Raw genomic sequence first — 20,584 nt, 5'->3', positions numbered from 1 at the left:
AGTACGTCCTTGTTCCAGAGTTTTAAATTTATTATCGAAGTTTAAATACACCTTGCTCCTTCATATCTCCAGGGTCTCACACATGGCCACTCCTTCTGCCTAATTAATTTCCATTCAGTTTCCAGATCCACCTCACCTCTTCTATGAATAGGAAGCCTCCCTGACTTCCACACGAGGTCCAGTGTCCCTCCCAAAATACCATGCACCTCTCTTTTATATCTTTTCACACAGCTGTAATTTTATATTTGCTTGTGTGCATGTTTGGTTAATGACCATCTTCCCTAACAGACTGGAAGCTCCATGGGAAAAAAGGATAGTGTGTTTATCCAGCAGCGTGCCCTCCTGTCTTGAATATCATGTGACTCAGTGACAACTCATGCAACACTTGAGAAATGCATGAAGTTTGACCAACAGCCCAAACATGAAGCAAGCCAGATGGGGGAAGAAGCCACTTCACAAAACACAGCAGTAAGGTGTACAACGAGGGAAAATGTAGACACCATTTGTTGGAAGGCAGAACTTCTCACGTGTGGTAGGAAGAATTGCAGCCAATATCCATGGACATTCTGGCATCCGGTACCGGGAGATGGCGACTCTCTGCAGCCATTCAGTGTCAGTGCATCAGAGGTGCTGAGGAAACTTTCCCTTCAGGTAAGTACTTTCTTTGCCTCACATTTGCCTACTTTTAGGGCATATGGTCACCCAGAAGTAAACTAACAATTGTTGCAGCAGACAAGAACAATTATTCCTTTCCCCAGTAAAATAATGCACTAGCACCTGTCCATCGGGCTGCTGATAATTGACCAAGAACTTCTTGAGTACATACACGCCCAAGACTGCCTGGTGCAGCTCTCTGTCCACAGAGCTTTCAACTGAGGGTGGTGTTTCCTAAGCCTCACACCTCCCTCACTCTCATGACATGACCAGATAATGTATGCACTGTTAATCACTCCAGGAGCTTACTGATAATTGACAACTTTATAAATTAGAATTGAAAATAATGTACTAATATCAATGAATAATTTTGTTTAAATAATCTTACTGTAAATAAAAAACCAAGATCATATCCCCTAATTGCTGCCTATCTACAGCTCTGAGCCATAGTTTGCCATTTCTTTGTTAAGCAGGGAGAGTATCAAGTGTTGGGTGCCGAAGAGGCAGTGGCTACAAAATGAGATTTTCTCTTAGATAGACTCAGAATAATTCAAACAATTAAGCAGGAAATTCCCACTTTCTCATGTGGTTGAACAGGTGATTTCGCACCATGTCCAGGTATCTCCAACAGCCAACCACAGAGATGCTCATGTGAAGGGCTCCCCGACAAAGCTGTGCAAGGTCCATCTGCACCGTCACAGGCTGCAGCACTGTGTATGCCCCCTAAACTCACCTCTTATCTTGGGAAGCCCAGAGGTAGCAGATTAAGGAATCAGAGGTGGTTGCCAGCCTTTGCTGTGTGTTTTCTCCTGGAAACGTTATCTCCTGACAGCAAGGAAACAATTCCAGGGCTGCCACAGCATTGTGAGTTCTGACCAATGTCTTTCCTCTTACTCCAGTTCATCTGCTTGCACCAACATCTCCCAGAAAGATAGGATAATTGAGTCATTTTTATTGACCTGAAACAATACCCCTGGAAAAGTCCAATGCTGGTTTCCTATGGCCACGGGAGAGAGGCTGGGCAGTAGTTGACAGCTGCACCTGCCTATCTGGCCTCCATGCGGACAGCACGTTCACTGCTGTCTCTCTTCCTGTTTACCCATTTTCTTTATCTGTACTTGCCTGTCAGTGTTGGGGATATTGTGTCCTCCGTCGGTTGTTCATCAGAGAACTCTACCACAAAGCTGCTGCCGGAAATTGAGTTTTTGAGATTCTGAGATAGTGGACAAAGGAGACGGCCACGTCACTCAGCTCCCGGACAGGATAACACTGGGAGAATGAGCCTTTCCACTAACATGATGCACTGCCTTCATCACAACGCTCACTTTCAGACGTGTTGACCAGGGATGGGTTCTTTAGAGCTGATGTTCTCTGGGCTGGGACATAAAGGATGGGTAGGACCTGAGGAGGTTGAATGGAATATGGCAAGGCCACATCACTCAGTGCCCAGACAGGATAACACTGGGAAAATGAGCCTTTCCATGAACATGATGCACTGCCTTCATCACAATGCCCACTTTCAGACGTGTTGACCAGGGATGGATTCTTTAGAACTGATGTTCTCTAGGCTGGGACATAAAGGATGGGTAGGACCTGCGGAGGTTGAATGGAAAACGACAAGAATTCTAGGATGAAGAACAATGTAACCAAAAGATTGGGGAGGGAAAGCTCAGGATCCCAGCATGTGAGGACGGGAAGTCCATCCAGGCAGATGGGATGAAGCCAGGGGTTACTCTAAATGGGGCAGGCAGTGGATGCCCACAAATATACCTTGGTAAAAATACTAGGTCCTGCTTCCCTCTTGAATTGGATAAAAATAAAAATGACATCCCCTGAAATAATCGACAGGCACAAGTGGAATTGATTTAGGGTGTGCAAAGGACTTTCCAGAACAGCACCAAAGTAGGGGTTTCTCAGGAAAGGGTGATTTTCTTGAGAAACACGTGGTGACATCTGCAGACATTTTTTGGTTGTCACAACTGGGAGGGGGTTGTTACTGACATCTGGTTGGTAGGAGCCAGGGATGGTTCTAAAGATCTTACAATGCACAAGGCAGTGCCCCCGCCACACATAATTATCCAACCTACAATCTCAATAGCACTGAGGTTGACAAACCCTGATCTAACTTGATCCACATAGGAAGTCTGAGGTAGTTTGTCGGATATTACATACCTAGGAAGAAACAGGGGAAGGACTTTCATCAAAGCCTTCTCCAGCCCAGAAAGAAGAAATGTATCACAGTGGTTAGGAGTTCATGGAGTGACATGAAGTTCAACCATGAATCCTTGTCCCACAATTTCTTAGAGGAGGATTTTTTTGTTTTTGTTTCTTGGAAAGTACCTTAAACTCTTGAGCCTCAGAATCCTCATGTCAATGGTGGGAATCACATAAGACCATCTCACTTAAAGCAATACACTAAGCACTTAGCATGCTTAACAATTAGGAGTTGCTGTTGCTAGTATCATTATCATGACCATTATTTCAAATATGTTCACTAGTTATAGCAACAAGCTTTAAAAACTACAGAAATGGTGGGGGAAGGGTGACATCCATATATGAAAAAAAAATTGGGTGATGTCTATGTGAGAAAGAAAAATCTGAAATTAAGGGAAACGGCTCTTTTCAGGACTTCGGAGGTGTCTGCTGCATCAGGCATCTCTGGTTTACTCACATGATATGAGACACCTGCAGAACAGGGCTTGCCTTTCTCCATACGCCTCAAGGAGAGCCCTGATTGGATTTTCCTTCCAAGTCACTGCAGCTTACTTGAAACACCAGCCAACCTGAATATTTTTTCCTCTCTCCACTGGTGATTTATTAACATTCCCCAGACACAGAATGTCTCTCTCTGCTAAATATGGCTCATTGTTTCTTTTTTATTGAAACAAAAGGCACCTTGATAAATGGATTATTTGATTTCAATGCCTCTTCTGAACAAACCCCGAATATCCTTTGCTGAAATTACATAGCGCGGTTTGCAATTTCATAACCGTCAAACTTTCCTTTAAAAGAGCAGGTACTTATATTCCCCTCTGAGCCCCGGGGGGATATTTCCCCCCTTTTCTCTGGGAGAGCTCCAGCTCCATAATCACTTTCAGAGGCGACTCAGTCAGACTCCTAGAAGTACAGCAAAGGAGCTGTGCCTTTCAAAGACAAATGCTCTAAAATCTTCAGAATCTTGAACTTCATCAGCACAAGAAGGGTGCCTTGGGTAGGCACAGAGGGAAATATTTCCCAGGCGAAGTTATAAATCTAACACGGGCTGCTTTAACTGCATGGTGTCAGTGTTTCCGCAAGTTAAGCTCAGCCAGCGGCTTGCCTGGTGGCCATGTGGCTGATTCCTCCACAGCCTCCGCCTGCCCTCCCCTGCTGACCACCCACAACGTGGCTTGGAACCCAGGTCCATCCACAAGTGGGTTCTGATTGGCTCAGGCCGGGGCTCTCCCAGGACAGGTGCTACTCTAAGGGACGGTGTGTCAGCTTCCTATGCTGCTGGAACGAATTACCACAAACTTAGCGGCTTAAAACAACACACATTGTTTTTTTCTTTTTATATAGTCCTGGAGGTCAGAAGTCTAAAATCCAAGTGTCACTAGGGAAATAACACACACTGGGGCCTAATGGAGGTGGAGGGTGGAAGGAGGGAGAGGATCAGGAAAAATAGCTAAATGGATACTGGGCTTAATACCTGGGTGATGAAATAATCTGTACAACAAACCCAAATGACTCATGGTTACCTATGTAACAAACCTGCACATCCTGCACATATACCCCTGAACTTAAAATAAAAGCTAAAACAAAAACAAAAACAAAAAAACTCCTCGAAGTGTCAGGAGGGTTGTGTTCCTTCTGGAGGCTTCAGGAAAGAATCTGTTTCCTTTCCCATTTTCTGGAGGTCACCTGCATTCCTTGGCTTGGAGTCTCCCTCTTCTAAGCCAGCACCTCGGCAGCTTCTCTCACCCCTGACTTCCTGCCTCCCTCTACAGGGACCCCTGTGGTGACATCAGGGCCACCTGGATGATGCAGGATAATCCCCCATCTCAAGAGCCTTCCCTTAATCACATCTGCAAAGTTTGCAGTTTCCCCAGGCAGGTCACATATTTGCAGCCTCTGGCAATAGGGCTGGAAACATCTTTGGGGAAGGTGGCATTTTTGATTAGCACAGTGACTGCAGGGAGGAACACCACTGGCGTGTAGAGAGCGGCCAGTTCTGCTAGGTTTTCTGCACAGCACGAGACCGTTCGAAAACCACAAAGAATTGGCCAGATTCTGCATGGCTTTGCCCCACTGGACATTCACAGAGGTGAGGAACCCATCTACAGTGATCCAAGCAAAGAGCAGATCTTAAACATCCTCTAAATAATTGGGAGAAGGGCAACGATTTCACACACTGTATGTGTTCTAGAATTGCAACTACTGGGGTGGAGATCGGACTTCCACGAAACCTATCTAAAAAGTTGTTTGTCCTTTTTGAAAATTACATCCACAATGCCCAATCTGCGTGTGAAATTCAACTTGCTCCAACACAGCTGTACCAGTCTGCAACTGTGGCTGACACACCCACGGTGACTCCAAATACAGGAGCAAGTACCTGACCACTTCATTTGGTCTTCTAGATATACCTGTTAAAATATTACTTTACCTTGAATTATTTTTCCTCCCTATGACAGAGCACTATTCTGATTTGTTTTTAATTATGTACATATGTAGGTTATCAAATTATTTCATTTCGTGACTCATAAAGGTGAGGGTTGAGAATGACTGGTGTTAACCTAGGGGTTGGCAAACTTTTTCTTAAAGGGCCATGTAGTAAATATCTTAGGTTTTTGCAGGCTAGAAGACAAAAATCAGTATTATATAGGTACTTATATAATCTTTAAAAATGTAAATACCATGTTTAGCTTGCAGGCTGTACCAAAACAGGTGATGGGCTGGATTTGACCCATGGTCTGTAGTTCGTCAATCCCTGGTCTAAATCAAACAGGGCAATTCCAAGCTCATTCCCATTACCTGGTTCAGTTACACAGAGGCCTAAACCCATGATTCTCAAACAGAGGCGGTTTTGCTCCCAAGGGGACATTTAACAGTGTCTGGAGACTTTTTCCATTGTTAAGAATGGGGCTGGCGGCAGGGGGGCGGGCAGCCAGGTGTGGTGGCTTAAGCCTGTAATCCCAGCACTTTGGGAAGCCGAGGCAGGTGGATCCCTTGAGGTCAGGAGTTTGAGACCAGCCTGGCCAACACGGTGAAACCCCATCTCCACAAAGAAAAAGGCAAAAATTAGCCAGGTATGGTGGTGCGTGCCTGTAAGCCCAGCTACTCAGGAAGCTGAGTAAAGAGAATCGCTTGAACCCAGGAAGCGGAGGGTGCAATGATCTGAGATGGTGCCACTGCACTCCAGCCTGGGCAACAGAGCGAGACTCCGTCCCCAACCCTGCAAAAAAAAAAAAAAAAAAAAAGAATGGGGTTGGGGGCATCCTGTTAGCATCTAGTGGGCAGAGGGAGGCCAGGGATGCTGTTCAGCATCCTACACTGCGCAGAACAGCCCACCCACCAAATCATCCAGCCCCGAAGATCACTGTGCTGGGCTGGGAAAGCCCTGCCCTAGGCCAAACTGGGCCAAGGACCTATGAGGAGAAGTGTGTCAGGATTTCTGGGAAAGAAGGTCCCTCACTCTTTAGCAAACGCCTTTCACCCCAGGGGCCAATGCGTGAGCAAGTCTCCCCATAAATACTGTTATCCATCTGGAATCCATGCATGAGTGCCCAGAGACACGCTTAGCCATGGGCGGGCACAGTAAGGGAAGGGACCGTGCTTTTATCCCAGGGCTTGGCCCAGTGAGGGGCCTGGGAGAAGCTCGCCTGGATCTCACCTTGCTGCTGCCCTCCCAGCCATGTGAGCCAGCGGACTTCCTCAGTGCTCTCACCTTCAGACAAAAGCTTCTAAAAGGACACACCTTGCTTCATCCAAACTGCAGGAACTCTGCTTCGCAATTCATATAAAGAAGGAGTCGGCATCCTTTTTTCTGTAAAGGCCCAGGCAGTAGATATTTCAGGCTTTCGGGGCCAAACGGTCTCCGTTGCAACTCCTCAACCCTCTGTGACCGCAACCAGAGACCAATGTAAATAAAAGACTCTGTGTTCCAAGAAAACTTTCCTTTTAAATACTAGAATTTGAATTTCACATGTCAAAGAGACTACCACTCCATCAAACAATTTTTTTCCCAACCATCTAAAAACATAAAAATGTAAAAAAATTCCTAGTTTTCAGGCCACCACACCAAAACTGGTGGTGGGCTGGGTTTGACCCACAGGCCATGGTGTGGGGACCCCTGAGAGAGAGGAAGCCTTTCTGAGTCGTGTTTAGTGCATAGGAGAGCTTTCTTAGTGTTTCTTCCGCGCATTTTACAATCTGAATTACAGACCGGGTTTACCTCTTTGATTCAAAATGTAAACATGTTTTTTACTATGCCTCCAAAACAGTTTGGAAATGGAAACCAAAAAGAAAAAAAAAAATCAGGAGGGTTTAGAGTTGTATAATATAAGCATGTTACAGCAGAATTTAAATATCTGCATTTGCTGCTCACATAGCATATGGTTTGAGAATGTTTCGCTGTATCTATTCAAAGAGAGAGGCATCCATTTATCACAGATGGTGGCATTATTTATGATGGAAACTTACGTTAATCCTGAGAGTCCCAATTATCTCAATTCATATAAACAAAAAGGAGAGCATTCCTGTTCTTTATGATGGTCTTTTTCCTCAAAAATAAAGAGCTTATTTTTAATATAGTCCACATATTTTCTTTCCCACTAATTACAGATAATTAAAAACTTGTATGTACCACTGAGTCATCCACATTTTCCCCCCACATGTAAGTTTCATCTGCTTGCTAGTTAGCATCTGTAGTTTTGTTTGGTTATACCAGCATTTAGAATGATTATATTAATGACAAGTCTTAGGGGACAAAGTAGAAAATGCTTTCCTGATGGTTGAGTAAACAAAAAGAGAAAAGAATACACCAGAAGATAAAATCAATTTTCTCTTTCATTTTATAGCCTTTAACGTGTGAAAAGGACATTTAAACTGAGCTTTCCAAGAGGGAATGGGGAATTATAAGGGAGAATTCTGAACAGTCAGTGGAGAAAAATATCCCTTAAGTGGGAGGTGAAATCTTTTATCCTTGTGACACCTGGATTATCAAGACAGGAGGAGGACAAGACAGCCAGGAGGAGGACAAGACAGGAGGAGGACAACAGTAAAACCATCAGTCAGCACCGTGTCGGTCCAGGTGCTACCTATCATATATCGGCTTCTTTGTACTTTCAACAACCCTATGCATGAAGTATTTTTATTATCTCTAATTTTCACATACAGAGATTGAAGCCCAGAGAGATTGAGTAATTCAGCCAAGGTCACACAGCTAAGAATTCTGAAATCAGAATTTGAACTCAGGATCCCTGTGCTCACTTCTGCGCTATCCAGCCTCAGAGCACAGGCTTCATGTTATGTATTTTAAAATTTTATTCATTTCTTATTTTTCACATCAGATGGGCAAGGCGCCAACATCATAACAAGGTCTGAGGGAGACACGTCTCACACATGAGCGTGAAAAGCCAATCATCACCCTTATGGACTACAAAAGGACCTAGGCTTTATTTCAAATCTGTATCTCACTCTGGCTCCATTTTTCCCTGTGCAGAGAGAGTGTCAGTCCTCGGTAGACACAAAGGTTGCAGAACTATCACTGGCTGATGCTCAGGTCAGTCTAGAGATGCCGAATGCCAGCTTGCAAGTATGTACAGTTAGCATCGAAAGGTCAGGAGATGGAGCCCCTGAATCCAGCAGCGCCTGAAGCTGGAGGCCCCTGCACTTTTCTCCTCCATGGCTTGAGCCAGCCTGAGATGTCTTCTTATCACTCTTAACTGACTGATGCTCAGCATCTTGTCTGATGGATGAGGCCCCTGAGCTTATCGCGGTTCTTATTTAATATTGTATCGGCAAGACATCCATCTCAGTCTTAATGTTAATCGGGGGAAAAAATCAACAGAGGGATAGGATAAGGAACAGTCTTCCCTCCATCAACATTAACTAAGAGGCTTGTCTGTGCCCCATGCTGCCTTGCTTCTGTAGGGAGCACACAGATAATTAAACCGTGTTTATCAAACTCATGGGAGGCTGAGCAGAGGGGAGGTGGCCTGTCGCAATAGGGAAAGGCTCAGATGGGAAGAAGTCAGCATGGGCATATGATATGACAGGTGAGAGCAGACTTGCACCCTAATCATTGTTTAGAAGTAGAAGGTGGCCATGTGAGGAAAGAAGCAAGAGGACTCCAAACTGCAGGAGGGCAAGGTTGGAACGCAGAAGAGGGAGGTGCGCTGGAGGAGGCAATGTCCCAAGGGGAGGGGCGAGAGCAGTCCACCTCCATGGGAACCAACTTGTTATTTCAAATTGCGAACCCACAGTAAGAGCAAAAAGCAGACCCACCCTTCCGCTTTGTTTAATGGTGGTTTGTAAGTTTCCCTATGGAATAGAGACCCCCTCGTATGACCTTGCGCTGCCACCTGCCTTGCTACGCTGCTGCGGCTGGGTGCTGAAGGCCCCGATGGTTGCAATTGTTCCAGAAAGACGCACCTTCCTTTGCAAACTCACTAACCACAAAAAACGTCACTCACAAGGGAGACGGAATGAACCATGTTAGAAGACACACGGCGAAGCCCTACCCAGACCTTTCTCTCTCCATTATGGGACCAACGCCTTCAGGTCAAGCAAACCCTATGGTCCCTGGACACAGGTGGAGACACAGTTAGCTGGAGGAAGGGGAAGAAACCACCTTCTACCCACGCGGGAGGGCCAGAGAGATGTCCTGAGCCCCGCTACTAGAAGGCTACCCTACCCCAGGGCCAGTGAGGCTGGGGGGAGCAGTAGCACATCAGAGCTGCTGATGTGTGATGGGGGCACCTGATTGGAAGCCACTGAAGCCTCTGAGTGCCATCTGCTGACCTAAGATGCTCCCTGGCCAGTGGCTCCCCTAGGGTCACTCCCACTCCTGGGCACAGGCAGACGTGGCTAAGGTGTCCACTGCAGCTTTGCGCTGGATAGGAAATAAGAGAAGAACCTATCCACAATAAACTGCCTGAACACAGCAAACCCCAGGAGAGAATGCAGTCGAGAAAGAAAGAGAAGAGAGACAGAGGATAGGGCCCTGTGGAGAGGGCAGCTCCAGGCCAGCCTACCGGGCTCCCATCACACACAGCCTGGCCACTTCCTAGCTGTGAAGGTGGGTGCTCACTCAGCCTGTCTGCGCCCCTGTTCCCATCTGTAGAAGGAGCTTCATAACAGCACACTCCTCTTGGGACCATTTTGAAGATGAAACAACTTACTAAATACAAAGTGCTCAGTCCTGGCACATAGTAGGTCCTCAAAAATATTACCTATTAATATATATATATTTTTTACTTTAAGTTCTGAGATATATGTGCAGAACGTGCAGGCTTGTTACATAGGTATACACGTGCCATGGTGGTTTGCTGCACCCATCAACCCGTCATCTAGGTTTTAAGACCCACATGCATTAGGCATTTGTCTAATGCATGCAAGCATTTGTAATTCTCTCTCTCCCCTTGCCCCTCACCCCGCCGACAGGCCCCAGTGTGTGATGTTCCCCTCCTGTGTCCATGTGTTCTCATTGTTCAACTCCCACTTACAACTACCTATTAATTTTTTACTACTATTTGGAAGCAGCTGGCAAGGAGAACTACACGTATTAGCATAGAAAGATCTCCAAGATGTGTTATTGGGTGAAAACAATGTTAATTACGTAAAAACAAATAACCACGATAATATAATTACATTTTCTTTGTAGTTTTCTTCCCCCCACAGAACTTTAGAGAAACACTACCCAGAGCTTATTCAACGGCTTCGTGAATTCACTAAGGACCCCACACCCATGTATCTTTCTGTACCACCAACTCTACTAAAGGGCTTCATGCCTGTGACCACAACAAAGCTGCTACCCATGGAACCATCGCATCTGACTTCCAGGAGAAACAAATTAAGGGCAAAATGTCTGTATTAGGTAAGTCTATTTACTTAACTTTTTTTTTTTTATTGGCTCCGGTAACTCAGTGAACATCAGTTTATACATTCTTGCCATCCTGGCTCATAACTGCACCTACTACAAGGGGGTCTGGGAAGGAGATTACACTTGGTCCTCAACTTAGGATACTGCAACGTAGGATTTTTCCACTTTATGATGGTGTGAAAGTGATACCCGTTCAGTAGAAACTGTGCTTTGAATACTCATGCAACCATTTTGCTTTTCACTTTCGGAACAATATTCAATAAATTACATGAGACATTCGACACTCTATCCTAAAATAGGCTTTGTTTTAGATGATTTTCCCCAGGTGTAGGTTAATGTTAAGTGTTCTGAACATGTTTTAGGTAGGCTAGACTGAGCTGTGATGTGTCATAGGTTAGGTGTATTAAATGTATTTTCAAACTTAGAATATTTTCAATTTATGATGGATTTATCAGCACATAACCCCATCATAGGTAGAGAAGCATCTGTATTTTTAGTTGGGCACACTGCCACCTCCAACAAGTTTAGTATTCAGTAAGTAAGGAAGGAGGCGAGAGTGGATATTGTGTAGATAGTTACCATTATTACACCATTATCACACAAGGAACATATCATTTATGCTAAAACAATTACATTAAAACAACTATAGTGATATTAATATTTATATAACAGTATAGCTTAATATTATATTAATTTTAATACATTAAAATGAATGAAATGTATATTTAAATATGATCTTTAGTATTCTATTATTACCATAAAATATTAATAAATTTAATACAATAATTACGTTACAATAACAAGAACAAAAAACTGAAACACAACACTATGATTGTATATATGTATATATTTATGTGTGTTTGTGTGTAAATATGTACTCACCACACATATAAATGTTTAGAAAAAAATTATAAACAGTAAATCACACTTACAAAAGTGATTACCTAAGAGGAGTAGAAGGGAGATGAGATCTTTGGGATGGTCACATGTATTTTAGGTTTACTAGATTTTTTTTTTTTTTTTGGAAAATAAGGGAGACTGTACTCACACATTAGTTGTGCAATTAACATGCTGCCTTAAGAGAGCTTCCCTTGGCAACAGAGCTACTATTGCCTGATTTGGTCGGCTGAAAACAAAGCAGATGCATATCCTATCCTGTGTATGCTTCGTGTGGTTCTCCAACAGCTGCACACACTTTAAAGGTAGAATTTCTTATTTTTTCCCTCCTTGTTCTTTGCTATTCTTAAATATCTATCTTCGAAGAAGAGAAAAGGTGATGAATTTAACATGAATATATGAGCATCCAACATCTCTTAGTTTTCTTCTGTGACAAAAAGGGGTCACTAGATGTGCGGCTAAAGGAAAGGACTTTTTCCTTTGTGAGCACCCAGCATGCTGCTCAGGTGGGTTAACCCAAGTTGTGCTTGCTTTACAGCTCTGGCAACCCCCTTTCTGTGCCTACCCATGTTATCAAAAGTCCTTAGAAAAGTTTGTTCCCTTTCCTGCCTGTGAAGAAACCCAGAAAGCACCCAGCAGAGGATGCTCGCTTCCCAGTATCAGTTTTCTTCTTGTGTCTGGAATCCCTGTTTTCTTCGGGAATGCCATATGGCTGTCTGATGTGGTTTGGCTGTGTCTGCACCCACATTTCATCTTGAATTCCCATGTGTTGTGGAGGGGACCCAGTGGGAGATCATTGAAACATGGGGGCAGGTCTTTCCTTTGCTGCTCTCATGATAGTGAGTCAGTCTCATGAGATCTGATGGTTTTTAAAAGTGGAGTTTCCCTGCACAAGCTCTCTTCTTTTGTCTGCCACCACGTGAGACATGCTTTTCACCTTTCCCCACGATTGTGAGGCCTCCCCTGCCTCGTGGAACTGTGAGTGCATTAAACTTCTTTCTTTTGTAAATTGCCCAGGCTTGGGTATGCCTTTATCAGCAGTGTGAAAATGGACTAATACATCGTCTTTAAAGAAGTGCATATCTCAGCCTTGCGTGCCCTTAAGGATGGCTGTGTGCCAACATCCAGGCCAAGAGCTACAAGAGGAAGTTGTTGGGTGGAGCTCCAAGGATAGCACCTTAAAAGGAGCACAGCTGAGTCATCATCAGGTACCTTTGCCCATTTGCCCTTTCTTTTTTACCCGATTGCAATGCTGATCTGATGCTGGAGATGGAGCAGCCTTTTTGTGACCATGAGGCAAGAAGCTCATGCTGAGGATAACTGAATGGAATAACAATAGGAACGGGGTCCCCCTTGGCATCTCGAAGCATCATGAGAGCCTGGGCTGCCAAACACAAAATACCTTTCCTTCAGCCCAGCATCTAGTAACCCCTTCCTGTCACAGAAGAAAGCTAAGAGATGTTGGATGCACGTGTATTTATGTTAATACATGCCAAACACTGAAACTGGAATATAAACTCCTGCCAAACACTGGACTGTCAGAGACAAAATTGATTCTGCAGCAAAATAAACAAGGGCCGTCAATTCATGAGCTTGTGGTGGTGAAGCCTGTTGTCTGCCAGTTTCCTTTCAGCAAGGATTCAACGGTTCTAGGAAGGAGAGTCTGTTTTACATAGTAAAAGAGGAGGCCGGGCGCGGTGGCTCAAGCCTGTAATCCCAGCACTTTGGGAGGCCGAGACGGGCGGATCACGAGGTCAGGAGATCGAGACCATCCTGGCTAACACAATGAAACCCCGTCTCCACTAAAAAAATACAAAAAAATTAGCCGGGCGTGGTGGCGGCGCCTGTAGTCCCAGCTACTCGGGAGGCTGAGGCAGGAGAATGGCGGGAGCCCGGGAGGCGGAGCTTGCAGTGAGCCGAGATCGCGCCACTGCACTCCAGCCTGGGCGACAGAGCGAGACTCCGCCTCAAAAAAAAAAAAAAAAAAAAAAAAAGAAAAAAAAAAAAAAGAGGAAATCCTGGGACAGCGTCTGATCGGCAAGGGTCCTACGCAGTTGGGAATCCTGAAGGAGGAAGAGACTTTCCCATTGGTCTTCGTGTACATTTGACGGCCCTGGATTGGCTGCAAGTGAGCACGGGGCCAATCTGGGGATATTTCAAAGGAGGAAGATTGTTCAGTGTTACAGGTTGACTGTGGACAGTCATTTCCTAGAACAAGTGGAGGTCAATAAAGCACTATTTTAAAGCGATGATGCTTAGGACAAGTTGCGTGCCATGATAGGCATCTCCCAGGACGTTTTGTTTTGCAAGAAAAATAAAGCCCCAACTTTGCTTGAACCACCCATTTTTAAGTTTCTGTAACTTGCAGATTCACACTGTTTGTGCACCTTGATACATCTATGCCCCAGGCTAGAGACCATCATGCAGCTTTTAGCTAGAGAAACGTATCAATCAAGCTTGTCCAACCCATGCCCTGCAGGCCGCATGTGGCCCAGGATGGCTTTGAATGCGCCCAACACAAATTTGTAAATATTTTAAAAACATTAAGAGTTTTTTTTTGTTTTTTGTTTTTTTTCGTTTTTAGCTCATCAGCTATCATTAGTGTTAGTGTATTTTATGTGTGGACCAAGACAATTCTTCTCTTCCAATGTGGTCCAGGGAAGCCAAAAGATTGGACACCCCTGAAATAATCTCCTTTTGTATAAGAAAGTTTGAATATCGCCTGTTTGCCTGTCTTTGCCGCCCCACCTCCTCCAGGAAGTCCTCCTTGATACCCCTGGCCAGGACTGGCCCTTCCTTCTTCCTGTGTCTGCTCCCCATCCTTCACCTGGACCACACACTGTGCTCCTTCATGATGTTCTGGAGTCAGGCTCTCTCATACTCAAATCTTATTTGAGAAACTGGAATATAAGCTCTTTCAAACCAGGCAGGCAGCTGAGAAGGAAGAATATGCTTTTGCATCAGGCATGATGAAGGTGCAAATCCTCACTTGTTAGGATTTGTGGGCAAGTGGCTCCATCGGTTCAAGCCTTTCTTGATGAATGAAGTGGCAGTGACAACCCAGCTCCCCCCAGGAGCTGCTGCAGAGGGCTATTGAAATCCCCACCGGAGTACCTCAAAGCACGGAGCTCCCTGTCTCCATAGAGGAAAGGGTCTGTGTTGCATCCACACACCTCTGAGACAGAGAGAGAGACACACACAGAGAGAGAGAGAGAGAGCAAGCGAGCAGAGGGTGGGGGAGACTCTGTAAAATTTTTATTAAAGGTTCAGGTCATAGATATTAGTGGATAGTAGGTATTTTATGACAAGAGGCAAAATTGAGGATACTATGTAAGTATTTATGTAACCATTTAAAATGAAACCATTAAAAAATATAAAGATTATTCTTAGCTTGAAGGCCATATAAAAGCAGATGGCAGGGGTTTGGCCCGAGGGTTCTAGTTTACCAGACCCCTGGTCTAGAGTCTGTGTGGGGACAAAATGCACAGGCTCTGAAGGTTTGTGAATCCTGTTTCTGCCACTTGGCATCTGTGTGACCTAAAGCAAGGAGGTTCATTCTTCATGCCTTAGTTTTCCTGTCTGTGGAATGGGGACAACAGTACTAACAATACCTACCTCCTAAGGCTGGTGGAAGGATGAACTATGTCAATGCATATAAAATGATTAAAACAGAATCCAATATGCAGAAAGTGTTCAATAAATGCTAACTAGGATTGTTCCCTCATCGTGTCTAGCACACACACCAGGGCTACTTAATCTTTTGCTGGGCTCTGGGGTCCTTGGGGAAAGCTGATGGATAGTGAAGGTTCCTTTCCTGAGGGGAATACATGTGCCCACTTAACATACATGTGCAAAGGAGGGAGTCAGGGAAGCCTCGTCCATCCCACTACAGTGAGCCTCTCGCGTGAGGTCTGCCCTCAACTCCTGCAAAGGATGCTGAGTAAGTCATTGGAAAAATGATGAGTAAGGGTCTCCTGGCCTTCCCAAAGGCCACTCCTCCAAGGCCCTCCTGCTGGCCAGCTGCCAGAGTGGAGTTAGGATTTAAGTGTTAGCACCAACCCTACTGTAGTGGTTCTCAAACTGTGGCACACTGTATGGGCACCACTTGGAGGAAGGGTGATTGCAGGAGCCCCTCAATTAGAGTGGCTTGAGAATTTGCATTTTCTTTTTTTTTTTTTTTTTTTTTTGAGACGGAGTCTCGCTCTGCCGCCCGTGCTGGAGTGCAGTGGCCAGATCTCAGCTCACTGCAAGCTCCGCCTCCCGGGTTCCCGCCATTCTCCTGCCTCAGCCTCCCGAGTAGCTGGGACTACAGGCGCCGCCACCTCGCCCGGCTAGTTTTTTTGTATTTTTTTAATAGAGACGGGGTTTCACCGTGTTAGCCAGGATGGTCTCGATCTCCTGACCTCGTGATCCGCCCGTCTCGGCTTTGCATTTTCAAAGAACTTCTCAGGTGATGCTGATGCTGCTGGCCCAGGAACCCCACTTTGAGAACCGCGGTGCTAAGGCATCAGCCTCCACTCACTGGAAGCTGGTAAAATGCACCAAGAGGACAGGACACAACTCTTCAAATTACAGCTTCAACACAAAAGCCTGGGAAGCTAGAAGATGCTCTGATTCTAAAAGCAACCCTGTATCTTCTCTCCACGGCCACCACTCAGCCCAGGACACCTGTGCAGATCACCTGGACAGTGTCACAGCCTTTTCCTGGGCTCCCGGCTTTGCTCTTTCCAGGCTGTGACCCATTTCCCCATTGGGCACAGAGGGATCTTCACACATCAGAAATCAGATTCTGTCCCTGTCTGACCTAAAACCCTGTAGACAGAATAATGTCCCCTCTCCTAGAGAGGGCCTCATCCTAACCCGTCGAGCCTGTGCATACGTGAGGTTGCAGGGAGAGGGTGGCGGAGGTACGGCTGCAGGTGGAGGCAGGTGGCCAATCGGCTGACAGTAAGACAGGAGGATCATCCAGAGTGATTGGGTGATCTCCATGTAACTTGGGGTTCTTAGAAGTGGAGGAGGGAGGTGGCAGAGGAGGCCGCAGGGATGCGAAGTGAGCAGGACCCGCCCACAGCTGCCAGCTCTGCAGATGGGGGAAGGGGCCAGGAGCCGAGGTAGACGGGCACCTCTAGAAGCTGGAAAAGGCAGGGGAATGCATTTGCCCCCAGAGCTGCCAGGAGGAACACAGCCCTGCCAGCACCTTGCTTTCCGCCACTGAGGCCCATGGTGGGCTTCTGGCCTCCAGAACTATAAGGTAATCAGTTCGGGTTATTTTCAAGCCAAGGAAGTTGTGGTGCTCCATTACAGCAGCCCAGGAAACGAGTAACCTGCCGGGTGCGGTGGCTCACACCTGTGATCCCAGCACTTTGGGAGGCTGGAGTGGGAGGATCACTTGAGCCCATGCATTTGAGATCAGCCTCGGCAAAACAGCAAAACCCCATCTCTATGAAAAAAACAGCTTGGCAGGGTGGGGCATGCCAGCAGCCCAGGTACTCAGGAGACTGGGCTGGGAAGATGGCTTGAGCCCAGGAATCCAGTGCTGCGGTGAGCCGGGAATCCAGTGCTGCGGTGAGCTAGGAATCCAGTGCTGCGGTGAGCTAGGAATCCAGTGCTGCGGTGAGCCGGGAATCCAGTGCTGCGGTGAGCCAGGAATCCAGTGCTGCGGTGAGCTAGGAATCCAGTGCTGCGGTGAGCTAGGAATCCAGTGCTGCGGTGAGCCGGGAATCCAGTGCTGCGGTGAGCCAGGAATCCAGTGCTGCGGTGAGCTGTGATTGCGCCAGTGCACTTTAGCATGGGTGATAGAACAAGACCTTGCCACACACAAAACAAAGTGAAACGATACAAAACAGAACAGAAAACTTAACCCTTCAGCAGCTTCTCTTTGAATAAAATCTAAGCTTCTTAATGTGGCAAGGGCTGGGCCTTAATTGGCCTGTGTCCACCTAGATCCATCCAATGCCCCCTACTCAGTGTGCATAGACCTGCATGGAATGTTTACGCCAACTCAGAGGCACGGGGCTGGCCATGTCCTCTTCTTGGATGCTCTTCCCCAAATGCTCATGGAGCCTTTTCATGATGCAAGCGCTGCCTCCATGATCCACACATTGGCTGAGCACCTACTATGTGCCAGGCTCTGTTCTGGGCGGCCGTGAACAAAGCACAGTTCCTGCAAGCATGATACCTGCGTTCTGGTAGGAGAAAGCGGAAAGCAGGCACGCAGTGGGGGGCGGTGTTGAGCACTCTCGAGAAAGACGATGCGCCCTGGCAGGAGCCTACTTCCTGACCGTCCCAGCGGACGCAGCTCTCACCCCATCCCCATCCGTCCCCATCTGTCCCTATCCACCTCCACCACACGGTCTTCATGGCTCTTCCTGCTATCTCCAAAATGATCTTTGCTTTTTGCTGTTTTCTTTGCGTAATGTCTCTCTTTTCCTACTAGACTGGGCAGCCCAGGAAAGAGGGACTTGATCTCCTTTGTTCCCAGTGCCTAGATCAGTATCTGGAACTTGAGTGTGCTTAGTAAGTACGGAATGAATGAACGAATGAATCAATGAATGAATGAATGAAGTATGAACAAAGTAAAGGAGTTAGCACCCCTTGGGGCTCAGGCTGCCAACCCCCTGGATGCCCCAGACTCATTTCTGCATCTCGCCAGTGTCTCTGGTATTTGTCTCTCCCAGGGGGACTCTTGTAGGGTGTGAAGGTAGCCGCAGAGTCTGACAAAATACAAACTGTCACGGTCTTCTGTTGCCCGCACAGACTTCTTTTGGACCAGCCTCCTGTGAATTCAGTATCTGGTATGTGTTTAGCCAGCTGCCACTGTTTTCCTCAAGCTACGTGTGAAACCAACACTCTGTTAAGAAGTGGAAACAAGATCCTCCCCGTTACTGCATCAAAACTAGGGCAACCGAAATAAACAACACAAAATCAGCGCCCGGAAGCGGAGGGAAGGAGGGAAGCCAGCCGGCGTCAGCTGTGCAGAGCACACGGCCCAAGCCTCCTTGGAGGGTGACTGTACCTCTTCGGGGTGGCCCCCACAGCAAGGTGATGGCTGGGCCTGCGGGGCGTCCCAACCATGCTCTCTCACCCGGAGCACATGCTCCCGGCCCAGTACTGGTCCAAGTTGGTCAGAGGCTGCGGAGCTCAGACCCAGTGACACCTTCTCCAGGGAAGCAGTGTCAAACTCTAGGCCCAGGGGGCCTCGTTGGCCCTCGGACAGTTTATTGCACACACAGCAGTTAAAAGAATAACAGAGAGGGAGGGAGAGAGGGAGGAGAGAAGAGACAAGGGGAAGAAGAGAGGGAGGGAAGATGGGATGCCACTTCTTTAAAATTAGAGACAGCACATAAAAACTTAGATTCTTAGTTTCTTTAGAAAAGTTAAGATTTGGGGCAATAGCAGGCTGGATTCGCCGCCTGGCAGCCATCGGCTGGAGTCAGGAAGGGGCCGTCCCTTGGGTCTTCAGACCGCCAGAGTCCCCACCTGGCCGCCCTGGCATTCCAGCCCTGCCTGGCCATGTGTTCTCTGGGTTGGCCACGCAAGCCCGAGAGGAGCCTCTTCCTCCTGCACACTGAGCCCACGGATCCCAGAAGAGGCAGCCGCTGGCCGAGACGCTTTTCCTGGGCTCCGGCTCTTGGAAGTGGAGGGAGCCCCCGGGTGAACTAGAAGCCCTGGCCTCCTGGGACTAAGTCAGACCCACGCAGCAACCTCCCGGCAAAGGAGTCAGGGGACATTTCTAAGTTCTGCCACCAGAGGGCGGGGAAGGGCACAGGTGAGGGCCAGGCACAGCTGCCCAGGAGCAAGCCGGCTCTGGGGTTCCTGGAGCCAGGCAGGGAGACTCCCACCTGCACAGGCAGCTGGCCTGCACAAACACCTGCACCTCCACACACAAAAATCGCCTGCGTGATTTTCGTTTTTCTGAGATGGAGTCACGCTCTGTCGCCCACACTGGAGTGCAGTGGTGTGATCTTGGCTCACTGCAAGCTCTGCCTGCCAGGTTCAAGCAATTCCCCTGGCTCAGCCTCCTGAGTAGCTGGGACTACATGCCCAGCTAATTTTTGTATTTTTGGTAGAGACGGGGTTTCACCGTGCTAGCCAGGCTGGTCTTGAACTCCTGACCTCGTGATCCCCCCGCCTCGGCCTCCCAAAGTGCTGAGATTACAGGTGTGAGCCACCGCAACCAGCTGATTTTTGTTTTTAATTGTGATGAATTGAGAACAATTTGGTTCCTTCGAATTACTGGAGGAGTCCACAACAGAACTCAGTCACTCAAAGCCCTGCAGGGCAAAGCACTGGGTGTGTGGTTCCCTCCCAGGCACAGGTTTCCCAAGCCCGGTGCTCCAGGTGGACCACCAGCCAGAGGCATCCACGCCTCCTGGTGCAGAAGCCCCAGGTCTGGAGTGACCTCCATGCCCGCATCCCTGCCAGAGGTAAGGCCCAGCTCAGGACAGCATGCACATGTGCTTACTTGTCCTGCGGGTTCCTGAATTGGGGCTTTGCTGAGAGCTTTGCATAGCACAACCCACTGCATTCCCATTCCCAGTTTTTTCTTCTTTATATATATATATATATATATATATATATATATATATATATATATATTTTTTTTTTTTTTTTTTTTTTTTTTTTTTTGAGACAGGGTCTTGCTGTTGCCCAGGCTGCAGTGCAGTGGTATATTCATAGCTCACTGCGGCCTCGAACTCCCAGGCTCAAGCAATCCTCCTGCTTTAGCTTCCCAAGTAGCGGGGACCACAAGTGTGCATCAACCATGTCTGGTTAATTTTTTAATGTATTTTTATCTTTTGTAGAGATGTGGGTCTCTCTATGTTGCCCGGGTTGGTCTCAATCTCCTGGCTTCAAGGGAGTCTCCCACCTCAGCCTCCCAAGGTACTGGGATCACAGGTGTGAGCCACCATCCTGGTCTCATTTCCAGTTTTCTCATTCACATCTTCATTC

The 20,584-nt window shown here is 47.0% G+C and overlaps 1 protein-coding gene and 1 non-coding gene across 3 annotated transcripts in view; both read right to left on the bottom strand.

The window, feature by feature from the left end:
• TMEM132C (transmembrane protein 132C) overlaps window positions 1-20,584 on the bottom strand; it is a 436,917-nt gene that overhangs the window by 297,808 nt on the left and 118,525 nt on the right. The window lies entirely within an intron of this gene.
• Window positions 8,196-8,299, bottom strand: LOC123567803 (small nucleolar RNA U13). The gene has a single exon (XR_006690905.2). It is a non-coding gene; the product is annotated as a small nucleolar RNA U13 (small nucleolar RNA).

Source organism: Macaca fascicularis, chromosome 11 (genome assembly GCF_037993035.2).
Source record: "Macaca fascicularis isolate 582-1 chromosome 11, T2T-MFA8v1.1".
Classification (NCBI taxonomy): domain Eukaryota; kingdom Metazoa; phylum Chordata; class Mammalia; order Primates; family Cercopithecidae; genus Macaca; species Macaca fascicularis.
Note: the sequence above shows the minus strand (reverse complement) of the source record. Positions and strands in the feature narration are given on the sequence as shown.